General features: G+C 43.6%; 1 long non-coding RNA gene across 2 annotated transcripts in view; it reads left to right on the forward strand.

Annotated features, from left to right (window-relative positions):
- The first annotated feature begins 7,662 nt into the window (after nucleotides 1–7,662).
- LOC131512600 (uncharacterized) overlaps nucleotides 7,663–17,948 on the forward strand; it is a 53,064-nt gene continuing 42,778 nt past the window's right edge. For both annotated transcript variants that reach the window (XR_009262207.1, XR_009262206.1), the window contains exon 1: nucleotides 7,663–7,861. This is a non-coding gene — a long non-coding RNA (uncharacterized LOC131512600). The remainder of the gene's footprint in view (nucleotides 7,862–17,948) is intronic.

Here is a 17,948-nt window from a genome sequence, read left to right on the forward strand (position 1 = left end):
GAACTCACGGAGCGCGAGATCGTGACCTGGCTGAAGTCGGACGCTTAACCGACTGCGCCACCCAGGCGCCCCTGTTTTTTTTTTTTTTTTTAATGGGGAGATCGTTGGGGACTGTAAGAATCGCTATAACAAAATCACTATTTATAGTTTCAAGTATAGAGCTAGGTTATTTAAATGTTCACATAAAAAAGCAGCATGGGACTCCATCTGACTCTTGCTCAAGAATAATGTCACAGGCCATCGCCTATGTAACACTTACACATTTCCCTCACCTCTGCAGAACAAAGGGGTTGATACTCTTAAGCAACAGGTCCTTCCCTGTGCCCACATTATCTACTTCTGCATTGGTCTTAAGAGTCTGTGCATGTCCCCTAGTTAATCAAGTCATGTGATGTTCCGTTTATCATATGAAACTCATGTGTACACACACATAGCAATAAGAAACATGGGGATCTTACAGGCATGCAGGGAAAGCACCAAGTGTGTGAGCAGACCTCCCAGGGGCATCAGCTGGGTCTGAGGCAGCTGCAGGGACCAGAGTAGCCCCCCAGTGTGCGTGTTCAGTTCTTCTTGGCTCTGTGCACTTCTCTTGCCAGTATAGACTAGCTTCGTTAGGCTTTACTCTGCATATCTCTGTGGCCGAGACAGGCCATTAGAATGCCCAATACATACAGCAGACACTTCCAAACTTTTTGACCACTATTTAATAAATTTTTATCATGGCCAAGTACACACAAACATGAAGGTATGTAGGTGAGTGTATGTTGTGATATAGATATATAAATGCACACACTTCCACACACATATAATCATTCAGACTCAAGTTTCACACACTATCACCCTTGCTTTGTGTAAGATATTCTGATTTTTTAAATCCTATGCCTTTGTTTAAAGAATGCTGGGTGTGGCCCACCAAATTTATTTCAAAACCCACTGACGGGTCATAACTTTCATCTTAAAAACTATAACCCTGCAGTGAAGGTGGAAATCACAGGGCGTGACAGTAAAGTTCTTGGGAGCTACACTGATTCCAAATGTAAGAATTAAGACTCTTAAGAGACTGGAATATCATTACACTGCGAATTGGATCAGAAGCTAGAGCATGTTTATGTCTGTCACGTAACAGGACGCTACTATTTCAAGCTCAGGTGATCAGACAGCTCTTCGGTTGTCACTTGGGATTAGGTTGATCCAAGCAGTGAGTCTATCAGGGAGAGGAACCCACCGCCCCTGCGCACATCTGGAGCCCCTGTGCGCATCTGCTTCTGTGACAGATCTGCACTTCTAAACAATAACCATCCATCACATGGACCCAATTCTATTGTTCTAGCTCTACAGGGCACACTGTGCTCTCTGGAGCCACAAAGGGGAGAAAATATTCCCTCCAATATTCCTGCATGATAAATTCTCCCACCTCTACATAAAACCCTGCTTATAGGTCTTGTCTTTTTGGGTTTTTTAATGCCCCAACTCTGACAGGAGAACTGACTTGAAGCACTGCTGTGCACCCAACTCACACTGCCTTACATTTTTTACCTCTTTCCTTATAAAGAACTCCCAGCCGGGGGGGGGGGGGGGGGGGGGGGGAAGGATAAGAGGAAAGGAAAATCCACACAATATCAGTAAGTTTACCCTTGAGATTAAGTCACTTTCTTAGATGGTGTTTTCACAACATAAATCTTTTAGGCATCCTGCTTAGATTTTAAGATATTTGGGCAGAAATCAAATTTCCTTCCAGCTTTTATTCAGCACCACCTTCTAACATGCACACGCACACACACACACACATACACACACACACACACAAATGCAGGAAGCGATTTCTACTACAGGGTTAATTTCTCATTTTCTAGGAGCAAGGAGCTCTTTCTCCGGATTATGATCAATTTAGAGGTGTTATTAGTGTACGAGTTTAATAATATTTTTGGTAACTAGAAAGAAGGAAATAACCCATGAGTCATGAAAAACCTGAAAAGATTATTCTGATGTTTGTTTATCTTGAACTAAATTTGCAGGGAAATAAAATCACTCTGGCAGCTAAAACTGCACACTCACATTCTTTTGTATGAATTAATTATACTTAAGTGCTCTGTAATGTCCTGATTAATTATTTCCTGTTCCAGTTGCTTGATTGTGCATTTTTGATACAAAACCTGCATCATGATGAGAATCTTGGAACTATTTCTCATGTTGCTTGAGGCCCCCGTAGAGCTGATTTGAACAAGTAGTTGCAGAGGAAGCCAGTGTCTTCATCAGCACCCTAGGAGGGCCGAATCAGCACAGGCAGGGACAGCGCAACTGTATTTTGGGCCCAGGGCATGGGACCACCACTTACCAACAGGCAGCAGCGAGATGGAGGTTTTAATGCTGTACTATTTGTGAGAAGCATAACTGTCACCCTATATAAACACTGGGTACTTGGCTGTCACCAACAAACTCTCGGATGTATCCTGAGTGATGGGGCTGTAGGGGAGGAAAACTTTTCCCTTCTTCTCTTTAGATTCTTTGGCTAGTCTAGTGATTAAATTGGCAGATTAACAGGAGGAAAAAAAAGCTAATTTCATATGTATGGGAACCCCAAAGATATGAGGCTCTCGGATAGCCAGGCAGCTGAGGCTTGTATACAATTTGAGCTGAGGTAAAGGGGGTAGGGATCTGGGACTTCACAGGGGAGGAAGACAGAATTCACAGAAAGCTGGGAAAAGCCAATGCTTGATACACACATGTTTGCATGCCATGCAGATATAAAAAGTTATCTCAGGGCACCTGGGTGGCTCAGTCGGTTAAGCATATGACTTCGACTCAGGTCATGATCTCATGATCTGTGAGTTCAAGTCCCATATCAGGCTCTGCGCTGACAGCTCAGAGCCTGGAGCCTGCTTTGGATTCTGTGTCTCCCTCTCTCTTTCTGCTTCTCTCTCTCTCTCTCTTTCAAAAATAAACATTTTTTAAAAATTATCTCTGGGAGCACCTGGGTGGCTCAGTTGGTTAAGCTCCAGACTCTTGGTTTCTGCTCAGGTCATGATCTCACAGTTCATGAATTTGAGCACTGCATCGGGCTCTGTGCTGTCAGTGCATACCCAACCCGCTTGGAATTCTCTCCCTCCCCCCCCCCTCCCCTGTGGGTGCTCTCTCTCTCTTTCTCTCTCTCTCTCAAATAAATAAACTTTAAAAAAGTTATCTTTGGGAATAGCTCTCTTCCTGGTATAGGCCCTTAATCTAAATTCTTTTAAGCAGTTAAGGGAGAGGTGAAAGAAAGAAAGAAAGAAAGAAAGAAAGAAAGAAAGAAAGAGGAAGGAAGGAAGGAAGGAAGGGAAGAAGGGAGGGAGGAAGGATGGGAGGGCGGGAGGGAGGTAGAAAGAGAGAAAAACCCAACTCTTTCTGAGTCTATTACGACTTAAGATTGCCATCAGCTCAAAATAGTCCACACGCCAAAGTAGTCCCATATTCTGCTCCGTCTCAGGGCTCTCAAGCGCAGGAGGAACATTGCCAGGTAGGTCCTGGAGACAAGAAAAGCTGAGTATATAAGTTTCTCAACGCCGCTACAACAAATGACCGCAACCTCGGTGGTGTCACACACACAGAACACAAGTTTATTGTCTTACAGTTCTGTATATCAGAAATCCTAATATCAAGATGCCAGCAGGACTGTGTTTCTCCTAGAGGCTCCATGGGACAGTCCTTCTTTGCCCTTTCCAGCTTCTAGAGGCTGCCACCCTCCTTGGCTGGGGTCTCCTTCCTCCATCTTCAAAGCCAGCAGAGCAGAGTCCACCACCTCTCCCTTTCTCTGACTTCTTGCTTCCATCAATGCGTCTCTTTCTCTCACTTCTCTGGCCTCCCGTCTTCCCCATAAGGCCCCTTGCGATTACCCTCGGTTCGGAAAACCCACAGCAATCCCCAGCCACCGCCCCAAATCCCCATCTCAAAATCCTCAATTGCGTCAGTCCCTTTCCCTTGGCTGTGGGAGGGACATGGTCACATGGCCATCTCTTGGAGGGGCTATGACTCTGCCTTTCACGCTGAGTATCCAGACTGAGAAGGAGCCCGTGTAGGTCATGCCCGAGCTTCCGGTGGCAGGGCAGTGCTTAGCCAGGCCTGCATAGGCACCCACAAGAGGGTGGAGCCAAAATTAGCAGGTGTGAGTTCTTGTAATGAAGGGGTGACTTAACCTAGACCCCAAAGGTATCCTGCTTTTCACCTGATTAAAGACTGATTTGCATTCAGCTTGCCCTAAAACCACAGACTACTGTACTGTTACTATAATAATCCAAGGTACCAAATTGGCTTGTAAAAGTGCATTGAGGACAGCAGAAAGGTGACACTGAGAACTTGAACAATGGGAGTACCAGAGAGTTAAATTACTGAAACCCGCATGAAAGGCTGATTTTATAAAGTTATGCAGTAAATGGGTTAATCCCAAGCTACCGTTAGCAGTCACACATTTAAAGGAAGAGTGGGAGGGTCAGGAAGGTTAATAAGCTTTGGAGCAGAGAGGTGCAAAGAGGTCAGGGTAGGCTGAGCCCCTACCTCACCCCTCTCCCCTGACAAACCCACTGAGCCTGTCCCCAACAAGAGATGGACACTTTAGACATAAAGCCCGAGGTCCCTTAGGTCTTCAAGTTGTGTCGCTAACTGCTCTTTCCTCTGATCCCAGGCTCTCCACGAAACCCTGGGATAATTGGTCTTCCCAGGGAGCCCCCCACATAAGGAGAGGACACGCTGTCAATCTCTAGTCTCCTTGCCAGATCAACTCTGTTTCTCACAGAAAATTAACAAACTGGCATGCTGGCTTGCATATATTAATACCTTGGGAGTTAGTTAGCATGAATCAGCACCTCAAAGCTGTCAATCTCCGGTCTGCGTGACAGATATATATTCTAATTTCTCATGGAAATGAGCAAATAGCTATGTTGGTTTATATTTATTAATGCCTTGTGAGTTTAGTTAGCATGAGTCAGTATCTTAACTCTGATCAGCTCAGGGTCCCTGCAAGAACTGAGCAGCAGTAAATTCCCCAAGATTTTCTTCTAACTAAAAAAGTCCCATCCCACCACCTGCCTCCCACCCCCCACCCCATCACATTGCCCAACCCTCATCCTGCACCAGTTTCTTGTTTATCTCCATGGGGTTCAGTTACACAGAGTACAATGTGAAAGGCACCCCCTGTGGTTGTGCAGCCCTGCCCTGAATAATTCCCGAGGACCTTTTGAGATTTTGCTTAAAAGCTGCTCCTTTAGAAACTCTCATAACCCCTCGGGGCTCTCCAGGCCTCCCTCCCTGCCTTACTTCAAAGAATCCTACAATTTCCTTCTTGCCCTCTTCACCTTCATTTACCATCTGTCTTCCCCACCCCCACGTGGACCCGGTTTGTTTTACTCCTGTCAGAGGCCCATGCCTGGCACACAGGAGGTGCTCAATAAATACCTGTTGGCCAAATAAATAGATGCTGCCCTGACCTCCTTTCCTCTGCCTCTTTTCAGCCACTAGAGACTGGAAAACGGATGCTAACACACCAAAAGATCCAGAAGGAGATATTACACATTGAGGGAAAGGTCACATTCAAGATAAGACAGAGAATGCCTTTGTGGAGTTAACAGGAGGCTGTCTTCCCAGGAGCAATGCCCATTAGGACAGACTGTGACAGGACAGTGCTGCCGCAGTGACAGGGCCGCAATGAGGCATCTCTAACAAACAGCCGGACATTTCTATTTGAATGTCCTGACATTACCACAACTCAGCATGTCCCAAAGCAAGGTCAGAGTCTTTTTCATCTGTACTCCCAAGTGTTCTTACTTCTGGGCGTTTCCCAGGATCTTAACTTTGGAATCACTTAGGATTCCTCTCTCTTTAAAGTTCATAGCAATTAAACCTACAACTCGGGGCACCTGGGTGGCGCATTTGGTTGAGCGTCTGACTTCAGCCAGGTCACGATCTCGCGGTCCGTGAGTTCGAGCCCCGCGTCAGGCTCTGGGCTGATGGCTCGGAGCCTGGAGCCTGTTTCCGATTCTGTGTCTCCCTCTCTCTCTGCCCCTCCCCCGTTCATGCTCTGTCTCTCTCTCTGTCCCAAAAATAAATAAAAAACGTTGAAAAAAAACCCTACAACTCATGTGGGTTTCTAATAGTACCGATGCCTTAATTCCCAATTCCACTCTGTCATACACCCGGGCAACTACCACAACATCTTGAGTTGGCTTCCGGTGTTTGGTCTCTCACATTTTCTCACCTATACCATGTCTTGAACGTGTAAAAAAAGAAAAATACTACTTTTATAACCTCAGCTCCTCTCTTTTCTGAAACTCCTTCAATGGCTCTGTGAAGGGCCATTCACTGTCAGCAAACTGGCCTTTGAGGCCTTGCACATGGGCCCCATTTTGCCATCCTCATTGCCTGCTGTCTCACATCTGAAGCCCTGATGTTACTCCCAGGCCGTGTCTCCTCCTCTGGGGCAGGCACCTCCTACCCCCCTCCCTAAAGATATCCATGCTTCTCCTGCCCCCATCCTTTCCTTCAGGCTGGGCTGTCCTCCCTTCACGTCCCTCTTCTTTAAGCCCCACCTACCCTTGGCATCCCAGCTTAAGTCACAAGGCCCTTATAAAACTCTCCTCAAGGGGCGCCTGGGTAGCTCAGTTGGTTAAGTGTCTAACTCTTGGTTTCGGCTCAGGTCATGACCTCACGGTTCATGACTTCAAGCCCCATGTCAGGGTCTGTGCTGAAAGTGTGGAGCCTATTTGGGATTCTCTCCCCCTCTCTCCCTGCCCTTCCCCTACCTTCTCTCTCTCTCTCTCTCTCTCTCTCTCTCTCAAAATAAATAAATAAATAAATAAACATTAAAAAAACTTTACTCAATTATTTCAACCCGTATCCAGAGACTCACAGAGCAGAAACGAGTGTTAAGAGAACTTAGACTTCAGAGTGCAGCCCTCTTTACAGCTCAAGAAATTAAGGCTGGCAGAGCCCAACCTTGCCTCCTCTCAGAAGTCACCACTTTCCCATTCCTCATGGCACTTACTCACCAGCTGCCTGTGTTCTTCCTGCTTCCCATCTACCCTATGGGAAGGTTGGCTTCAGGAGGACAAAGGAATCTAGGGGGCTTTTTCTGTAGCAACCTCAGTGTCTCATTCTGTGTCAGGTTCAGAAGGCCCTCCACAAATACCTTCATTGAAAGAAACTTGGTGAGTATGAGTACAGCAGCCCCCTTATCTGCAAGGGACATGTTCCAAGACCCCCAGTGGAGGCTTGAAACCACAGGTAGTACCAAATCCTATATACACTGTTTTTTCTTGTACATACACATCTATGATTTTATAAATTAGGCACAGCAAGAGATTAACAACAACTGATAGAACAATTATAACAATATGTTGTTTCTCAAAATATTGTTGTTACACTGTACTCTTCCTTCTTGTGATGGCGTGAGATGACAAAGTACCTGCATGATGTGATGAAGAGAGGTGAATGACGTAGGCACTGTGACATAGCATGAGGCTACTATTGACCTTCTGATGATACATCAGAAGGAGGATCATCTGCCTTGGGACTGCAGTGACCACGGGTAACTGAAACCACAGAAAGTGAAACTGCCGGGCATGGGGTGTTGGGAGGAGACTACTCTATAAGGAAATTAAAGTAAAGAAGAAAGAATTTGGCTATGGGTGTTTCCAATCAGTGCCAGGTGATAAGGTGGCCTAATTCTCAGTGACCCATCCCAATTTGCTATGATCAGGTAACCTGGTCTGACAGAGCTCTCCTAATGGAACTGATCCCTCAGTCCCTGAAAAAACTGACTGCCTGAGGCTATTTGCCAAACAGACTTCTCACAGTTGGACAGTGCAGCAGGTTAAATGATGGCTCCCCGAAAAAGGTATGTCCACCTCCAAAACCCCATAATCTGTGGTTATGACCTTATTTGGAACAAGAGTCTGTGCATATGTAATTAAGTTAAGGATCTTGAAATGAGATCATCCCAGATTATCCAGGTAGGTCCTACATCCAATGACAAGTGTCCACATAAAGGACAGAAGAGCCGAAGAGGCAGAGAAGAGGAGAAGGCCAAGTGAAGATAGAAGCAGAGACTGGAGTGATACAACCACTGGCCAAGGAACACCTGGAGCCATAAGAAGCTGGAAGAAGCAAGGAGGATTCTCCTCTAGAGCATTTGGAAGGAGTCTGGCCCTGCTGATACCTTGGTTTCAGACTTCCAGCCTCCAGAGGTCTGAAAGAATACATGTCTCTTGTTTTAAGCCAACTGGTCCTTGGGAATTTGTTTCAGCAGCCTTAGGACACAAATATAGGGGAACCTGGAAGGTTCATCTGTCTCTTCCACCCTGTGCACAGAAACATTAATGGAGCAGTCAAGCATGGAAAGGTCATTGTAACTTGATCGGTGTTGGGATAATATTCCCATGGTGTGGGCTGCACTCAAAGGAGGAGCATTTGTCCAGTTGGTGCTGGAATGGGGGTGGGGCAAAAGGAAGAGACAAAGAGAGACAAAGTAAAGGAAGATATTCATGGAAGGCCTCTGGAAGGAGGAGACCCTTAACTGAATCTTCAAGAACGAGGACTTAACTGGATAAGAAGGCTGGAGAACATGTCACATAGGTGACACTGCACAGCAATCAGTGTAAGAGAACCCAGTGTGCAGAAGTACAGCAGCCAGAAGTCTAGGTCTTTGAGGGGTTGGGTCTTTGAGGGCTTCCTAGACCACATTGAGAAGTACAGGCTTTTCTTTTACAGGTGACTGTCAACAGGGCCGATACCAGGGCTTGTCTGAGTACATTTCTTGGTTGTCACAAAGACCAGGGGGTTTCTACTGGCACTTAGTAGCCAGCATCCAGGTACATTTAATGTCTTACGGTGTCAGTGGACTGTCCAGCACAACGAAGAATTTCTTGTCCCTCCAAAACTTTCAAAAGAGTCCCATCATCTTGAGAAAAACTGGTGGTAATAATACAAAATCACTGATTTTGCAACAGGTAAATGACCGGAGGGGAAGTTCAGACAGTTCATTGTGGTGCAATGGGAATGTAAGATACAGGAAGAGGAGAGTGATGGCTTGAGAAAAATTAGGAAGCCACAGCCCAAGTACAGTGAAGGCTTGATGAAGATGTGAAGACCTGAGGCAGGAGCAGAAGGCAGGATGGCAAGGGGGATTGGGAGGCAAATTCAAGAGACATTTAGGTTAAAAGTGTAGAATTTGTTTTTGAATAAGAGACTGAATCTTGGATTTCTAGTTCAGAGGTGTCATTAACACATAGTAAGAATAAAAAGAGGGTGACTGGATCATAATTCAGTTTGGGACTTGTTGATATTGAACTGCCTATGAGACAGTGAAACAGAAATGTCCATTAGGCAATTGAAACCTAACATTCAAAGGATGGCGTGAACGTTGTAGTCTCTAAGTAGAGTATTTTCAAACAGACTAGCAGAAGGTGGTTTCCCTAAGTGGACAATTTGAAGCCTAGAAAATTACTAGTCTCACCCTAAATGGATTGGATGTTTACAAGTTAGTGTCATTTCACCAGATTTTGATTCCTTTTTTTATTTAAAGGACAAAAGAAACTCTTGACCTTCAAGTGAAAGGCTTTGTTTGCACTGAGATTAGTTTGCAAAGGAAGATAACTGCTCAGGTGCTCATGGTTCATGCCACTTGTGTGACAAGGAACTAGATTGGTTTTATGAAACAAACAGTTGGAAAAAACAGAGCATTAGAGTGGTTTAGACAACTAAGACTGGAGTAAATGTTGATTCTTGGCCTTTGAAAGAGGATTCTAGATTAAAGAAGGTAGTATTTCATTTCAAAACATTGTTCTTTGTTGTGCTACTCGGATCACTTGAGATATTTCTGTTAGCTTATGTTTGATTGTAAAAATAACGTCACTATTTTGCTTCCGTTTAGCAGGGATAAAATTTCCAGTACTGTTCATTTTCTTTAGCCACATGTAGTCCATGAGAGCTCCCAAAAGTTCCAGAAGCTCCTTTCACTTTTCAATCTGATGGCTTTATCTAAAATCCATGAAGGCAAGGACCAGACCTGTCCAGTTCACCATTAAATCTCCAACAGACAGCATACCACCGTGCACATGGTAGACACCCAGCAAATATTTGATTAAACAAACAAACAAAAAAGCTTTCATTCCAGTGACTGAAGGAGTATTAAACCACTAACTACAGTAGTAATTCCTAAACTGCTTTTTGAATGAAGTCTTCCAAGGGGAAGAACAGGCAGCTCAGCAAAAAAGCAGTCTGTAGGATTAACCTATTCTGGGGAGAGGAAGGATAAGGAAGAGTCACTCAAACTGTGCTCTATAGGCTAAGAGAGGAAGCAGGAGGACCAGAGGACGTTGAAGTCCTAGGACTATGGATGCCAGAGATGAGTGATGTAAGTAGGAGATTAGGAAAGAGAGAGGGGCTCTGAGAGCCTCAATTTCCTGAGCTGTAAAGAGGTGCAGCACTCTGAGTTCTAAGTCCTTTCAACACTCAGCTCTTCTCTGAGTCTCCATATGTGATTTGAAATAATCAAGAAAAGTTGCATAAAGGCCTTGGGACTTAAGCTGGCCTGTGAAGATAAATCTCTTGTGGAAATACTCTGAGCAAAATGATAAGATCAGAAAGGAGCATGGGCCTTCAGCACCAATAGAGAGATGATTTGCCTGTCCGAGAGGGGGAGGAGAAATTTATAAATAAAAGAAGAGAAAGACATTTTTATGTTTATTTACTTATTTATTTTTGAGAGAAAGAGAGAGAAAGTGGGGGAGGGGCAGAGAGAGACAGGGAGACACAGAATCCGAAGCAGGCTCTAGGCTCTGAGCTGTTAGCACAGAGCCCAACGCAGGGCTTGAACTTATGAACCGTGAGATCATGACCTGAGCCGAAGTCAGGCGCTTAACGGACTGAGCCACCCAGGCATCCCAAAGAAGAGAAAGATTTATGGTAGAAAGTATTAGGCCAAATTATTTACCAGGAATAGATGACCTCATATAATCTCACAAAACTCTCTGAGATTGGGACTGTACTCTTATTGTCCTAATTTTTCAAATTTGAGAACATTGAGGCACAAAGAAGAAGAACATGCCCCAGGACACATAACAATCAAGTGGCAGGGCCAGGAATGCCATACAGGCAATCTGACTCCCCACCTACCACTGGGAGAGCAAGGGGCATGGGGGCACAGGTAACCAGTGAGGTGTATTTCTTATCACAGTCCTGTAAGGTTTTTCACAGTGTGATGTAGGTTTTTATCTCCTTTTCCTCCAGTAAGTTTATAAGCCCTGCGAGTGCAGGAAGAGAGACTCTATCATGGTTCCTATAATTCTTTACAGTTCTAGAACCTGAACAAGGGTTCAACCCTACATTTTTTTTTTATTGGAGAGGAATCTATTATACACTTGTGCCTGCCTTACACAGGACTCCCTTCTGTCCACGTGTCACTGCCAGCCTGGCCAGAAGTGGACACCTGAGTCAAGGTCAGCCTATGAGCTTGAGTTTAATTATGATGGGGCTCTTCCCAACAAAAACAATCTCTCCTAGATAGTATCTATTTCAACCTATCAGACCCTCTTATGTGGGGTGTGAAAACAGGATATTCAGAGAAAATCATTAGTCAGTAGCAGGATGGAGGCCAAATGACATACTGAAAGAAGACAGCAAGCAGAAACTATTAAGCAGAAAAAATAGAGTCAATAAAGAGTCAAAGAAGAAGTTGAAACAGTAAGTAGCTGGGTTCCTGTCATAGAAAATACTAGAACAGAGAAGTTGTGGCTACCAGCAAGGCCAGCTTCACAGATGTGTGACCTGTGCAGTCTCACAGCACTGGGCTCAAAAAAACTCTCAACTTGCAATTTTTGCCCTGAAATTCTTAATAACTGTTAAACAAGGGACTCTGCATTTTTATTTTATCCTGGGCCATGCAAGTTATGATAATGAAGGTGATCACAATGGCAACAATGACTACTTTTAAGAAAAAAAAAAGGAACAGAGTGGGGGACTTGGGCAGACTGGAGACTGAAAAGTGCCAATGTCTTCCCCGTCAGCCCTCTCCATCCTCAATTCTCCAGACCCACCAAGCACGGCCTGTGCAGGATTCTGTCCACTGCCTCCAGGGTAGTCTTCTTAGAACACAAGCTGCTTCATTCTGCATAAAACCCTCCAATGCTCCCAATGCCCTTAGGACAATGCCCCGTGGGATTATAAACTTGACACTGCAGTCCATCTATCCTCATCTCAGAAACAAGGACAGGCTTGGAGTGCTCTCTGTGGGAGACAACAAAATATAACCAGGCACCAACTCGTTACCAGAGAAATATCCCCTCTTAGAGATTATGGCATGTGTTTGGAAATCTTAAAATATTTCAAGATCCTGACCGGAGCTGATCAGGGAGATTGTGACCCTCTGGGGCGGTGGGGAGAGGATGACACCCCAAGGAGTGTGCTGGAGAAGTAACAGAAGATGGCTAGAATGAGACCTGGGGTCAGTTGAGAGGGACGATATGAAGTAGGAAGCTGCTAGTTACCCTAGAGCCTCTGTTTGGCTGAGTTGGATGTAATGGTTGGGGTCAGAGCTAAATTGTGACAATGGAGCAAATGAGCACAGCCTCTTCTTCTGCCCTTTTCCCAAGCAGAGCTCTCAGCTTCTCCTATAAACAAATGTTGAGTAAATATTTAAAAAACAAAGTTTTAAAGGGTGCCACGTATTGGACCACAGGACTAGACATGATTCAGTCTAGCCTTGCTCACCTCTTGCTCTTCTTTCTCTGTCTGTCTCTGTCTTTCTCTATATACCACTATTTTCTCAGTTCCTGGAAAATTCTATACCAGGGATTTCTCAGAGGCTCTTTTCTCTTCCTAGAAAGTAGTCTCCTTCCTTTGCATCTGTGTTCTGATCAGCCATGGGCATGATGGCAGGATCAGGTAAACAGAGGCAGTTGTGTGGATGTCAGGTGCAGACAAAATAGACTTCTCTCCAACTCCAGAAGGAGGACTTTCTAACTACAAAGAAGTATTAAAAAGATGATGGAAGGGGGCCTGGGTGGCTCAGTCGGTTAAATGACCGACTTTGGCTCAGGTCATGATCTCATGACTTGTGAATTCGAGCCTTGCATCAGGCTTTCTGCTGTCAGTGCTGAGCCTGCTTCAGATTCTCTGTCCCCCTCTCTCTGCCCCTCCACCACACGCACTCTTGTGCTCTCTCTCTCTCTCAAAAATAAATTAAAAAAACATTTAAAGAAACATGATGGGAACACCTGGGTGACTCAGTCAGTTAAGCATCCAACTTCGGTTCAGATCATGATCTCACAGTTCATGAGTTCAAGCTCTGCATCGGGATCTGTGCTGACAACTTACAGCCTGGAGCCTGCTTCGGATTCTGTGTCTCCCTCTCTCCCTACCCCTCTCCAACTCACACTGTGTCTCTCTCTCCCAAAAATGAATAAATATTTTTAAAAATTAAAAAAAATTAAACAAATTTTAAAAGGATGATGATATCTGGGTTTTTGTTATGAGACACTTTGATGGATTGCAAGCCTCTCAATGATTGAGATTCTGTCTCCTCATAATATCTCTGTCCTCTGTATGGGAGCAAACTTTGCCACCCAAAATGTGTCTCCTTGGCATGCAGATTATTTTAGGCTGTTTATTTTTAAGAAACAGAAGGCTCAGTCAAAGTATGGAAAGAGCCCAAATGTCCATCAACAGATGAATAGATAAAGATGTGGTATATATATATATATATATATATATATATATATATATATAATGGGGTATTACTCGGCAATCAAAAAGAATGAAATCTTACCATTTGCAACTACAGGGATGGAACTGGAGGGTATTATTATGCCAAGTGAAATGAGTCAGTCAGAGAAAGACAAATATCATATGACTTCACTCATATGAGGACTTTAATATACAAAACAGATGAACATAAAGGAAGGGAAACAAAAATAATGTAAAAACAGGGAGTGGGACAAAACATAAGAGACTTAAATATAGAGAACAAACAGAGGGTTGCTAGAGGGGTTGTGGGAGGGGGGGATGGGCTAAATGGGTAAGGGGCTTAAGGAATCTACTCCTGAAATCATTGTTTCACTGTACGCTAACTAACCTGGATGTAAATTTAAAAAAGAAACAAACAGAGAGAGAGAGAGAGAAAAAAAAAAAAAAGGAAACAGAAGGCTCAGGAAGAACCTTTGACATTCCCCCTAACTGCCTAGAAGATTAGATAGAGGACTTGCTCCAACAGGAATTTGTCACCATAGATACCAACATTATGATATGAACTAGGGGAGGTAGACAGGGAGGAACTTAGCAAGTTCTCTGTCTATTTCATTGTTTCTATATGGCCTAGCAAGCATTTGTTTATGAAACATTTACTCTTTTTCATCTTCTATGAATTGTCTTCCTTCTCTTTGAGGCTCCAGACCCCTGACCCCTTCTTCTTAGTTCTGGATGTCATATAAGCCTCAGTTGCCTGACTGCCTGTGGACTTCCATATTCTTATGGACCCTGTATATATGCAATTAAATTTGATTTTCTCCTGTTAATCTGTCTCATGACCAGTCCAAAGAATCTTGAAGGGTAGAGTAAAATCTTTTCTCACCAACACTTCCCATTCAGACCCCACCCTGCCCCTCTCTGTGGTGACTAAGAGTACACACTGAGGAGTTAACTTCCCTGTTGGACTCCTGGCCTCACCACTTAATGTGTATGTGTCCCCGGGGGATATTATTTTTAATTCACTGGTTTGGTTTTTTTTTTGTTTTTAATCTCTGTGCCTTTATCTTCATCTATAAAGTTGGGATAACAGTAGTACAGTACCAACTATAGAGCCAATAGGATTAAATGAAACAATTTATTACCTGACATCATAACTGCATGAAACATTTTAATTATTAGTGCAGTGTCTGACCCTTGGTATTATTTTGAACACTCAACTCAATAAGTACTTAATAGATGTTCCCTGCATTGAATTGAATGCTAAATCCCGTTGCTAAGCTCTTATCACTGCACCCTTACTTCTCTCTAACATAACTCTTCTCTTCAGAATCCTATCTGAAGTCAAGATAAGAATGAAAGGAATAATCCAAATCTTCCGTTCCTATACCCCATAAAATATTTTGAATTTCAAACAGAAGCAGAATGTTTTCTGATGGAATACTCTATTATATTTTCTTGAAAGACTCTTTTAAAATATTCATCTACTATACTCAGTAAAAGAGGTCCAGTTTGCAAAGCAGGTGAAAGATATTATGAAGTTCTCTGCCAAGCCGTAGAAGAGTGTCAGTTCGTGGGAATTTATCATGTGCAGTTCATGAGGCCCCAGGGTCATGATGTTGGCATTTAAACATTAGCAAGAATAGCGCTGAAAGCAAAGCTGACATATGTAAGAATGAGTGGGCCCCAGTGCTGCCTTTTGTTCTCTCAGAAAGATCATAGCATATTAATGGGAGCTACTCCTAATTCTTCCTCAGTGGCTGCCACATCAGTCTGAGCGCACCCTTCTTCAGTCCTCTAGATGGCTTATTTGATTATAATGGAGTAAATTTTAACAGGGTCTGCCATTCCCTTCTTTCCTTCCTCCCTCCCTCCCTTTCTTCCTTCCTCCCTCCCTCCCTCCTTCCCTCCCTCCCTCCCTCCCTTCCTTCCTTCCTTCCTTTTCTCTTTCTTTTATTAAGTAATTCAAGAATATTTGAGGCCATCTACCAGGGGCCAGGCAGTAAACTGTAGTGATCTGATACTTGGTCTCATGAATCTTCCAGTCAGGCAAGGAATGTAGACACTAAATGTTAGTAAATTAGAAGCTGCCATGAATGACAAGAGACTGGGTCTGGACGATAAGACAAAGTCCCCTGGAAGAAATAATTTTCCTCTGAGATCTGAAAGATGCCCAGTCCAGCTAGGAGACACTGGCTGGGAAGAGAGAGTGTGGGTGTCAGCAAGGGCAGTGGGAGAGGGCTATGGGAGCTGTCCTGAGGTCCTCGCGGCCTATACCTGTTCTGGGGACTCCATCGGCCCCTCACTGTCTCTGCACCTGTGCTAGGGGTGACTTGCTGTCATGGTTTGAAGGGAATATTATGCCCCACTCTGGACTTGATAATGGCCAGAGAGCACTCCCGTTTGCACACATGGAAGTCCTGGCAGAACTGTCTGCCCCAGGCTCGATGTTCTAAGAAGCATAGCTAGAAGTGAAATGCAAGACTTTCTGTCTCTAAAACATGTGCTCATACCACAATGCTAAGTAAGGCCCAGAGGGCTTTCTTAGGTAAATCTTCCCACCTGAAAATACCATCTTCACACAGATGCCTGAAATTACTCTACCAGAGGAAAGATAATACCTTGGAACAGAATGTGGTTTTTTCCTTATGCCCCTGTTTTAAAAACAAACACTGAGCAAGCTTTGGAATGTTGAAAATGCTCACGATAAAGAAAAGGGGAACAGAATATTCTTAAGGGTATGCTTACTGTTGAAATCAAGAGTACTTCCATATCTTGAATTCTTCTATACCTTCAATAAATACATAATAAAAAATTAAAATTATTTTAAAGCGCGAATACTCCTTGGGAGGGGTAGCCTATTAAGTCAGTAACATTTAAGAGTGTATATGTTTATTGGGAAATTTTCACCCTAACAAGAGAAATGAGAGCAAGACACAAATTATGGCTGCTCCCCAAAGTTTGAGAGGGAGAGGCAGAGAATATAGTGCTAAACATAAATATCATACTCTTCAGGACTTTACCTTGTACCATTTCTTGTCAGTTATTATAAAATATTCTGTGTTCCTCAAGCCTAGTCCACATCTGCACTGGACATTCGTTCAGAGTGTTCTCTCTGTGTGAAGTATCTTCTTAATTCTTATTTCACCTCCTCTAAGAAACCTTTGTAGACCTCCTTCGTCAGAAACCATCCATGCCCCTCTCTCTTCCTACCCTGTGTGGTGATATCTCTATTATTAAACCCTTACTGTATTAATGCTTGTCCTAAAGTTAATTAACCATTCATCTCGGGGCCCCTGGGTGGCTCAGTCCGTTTCGTTTCAGACTCTTGATTGCAGCTGAGGTTCATGATCTCATGTTTTGTGAGTTCTAGCTCTGTATTGACAGGGTGGAGCCTGCTTGGGATCCTCTCTCTCTCTCTCTCTCTCTCTCTCTCTCTCTTGCTTCCTCTCACTTTCTCTCTGCTCTTCCCCCACTTGCTCTCTGTCTATATCTTTCTCTCTCTCTCAAAAGAAACAAATAAACATTTTTTAAAAATTAGACATTCTAGGTGCCTGGGTGGCTCCGTCAGTTAAGTGTCCAACTTTGGCTCAGATCATGATCTCACGGTCTGTGAGTTTGAGCCCTGCATCAGGCTCTGTGCTGGAGCCTGTTTCAGATTCTGTGTCTCCCTCTCTCTCTCTCTCTCTCTCTGCCCCTCCCCTACTCACACTCTGTTTTTCTCTCTCTCAAAAACAAATAAACGTTAAAAAAAATTTTTTTTAAATTAAGCATTCATCTCTTTCCCCTTTGAAATTGTGAATTCTCAGGAATCCTAGCTCATAAGTTTGTTTATCTCCCACAGGGCCCAGCTTAGTGGTGTGTACATAGTAGGGGTTTAATAAATGTTTAAAGGCTTGAAATGAAAGTATGTTCTTCCTAGTCTGAGTAAATCTTTGGTAGGAATTTCTCCAAAAATAGCCATAATGAAGAGTTTTTCAGCTCAAGTCATTTGCAGGATTGCTTTGGCCTTGATGAATTTTCTTTGATAGAAAAAAAAAAAAGTAACCTAAATGCTCTTTCCTATGATAAGAGTCATAATTTCAAGAGACAGAGCTGTTCATAGGCAAACATTTTGAATTCTGTACTATGTTCGGAGCCAATTAGAAGCAATTGGATTTATGAATTTTTTATTTTCCTGATTGATTTTCTATTTAGTTTCTTCTGAATAACTACTTAAAAATCTTTCCATAACATTCACCCTT

Source organism: Neofelis nebulosa, chromosome 5, assembly GCF_028018385.1.
Source record: "Neofelis nebulosa isolate mNeoNeb1 chromosome 5, mNeoNeb1.pri, whole genome shotgun sequence".
In the NCBI taxonomy this organism is placed as follows: Eukaryota; Metazoa; Chordata; class Mammalia; order Carnivora; family Felidae; genus Neofelis; species Neofelis nebulosa.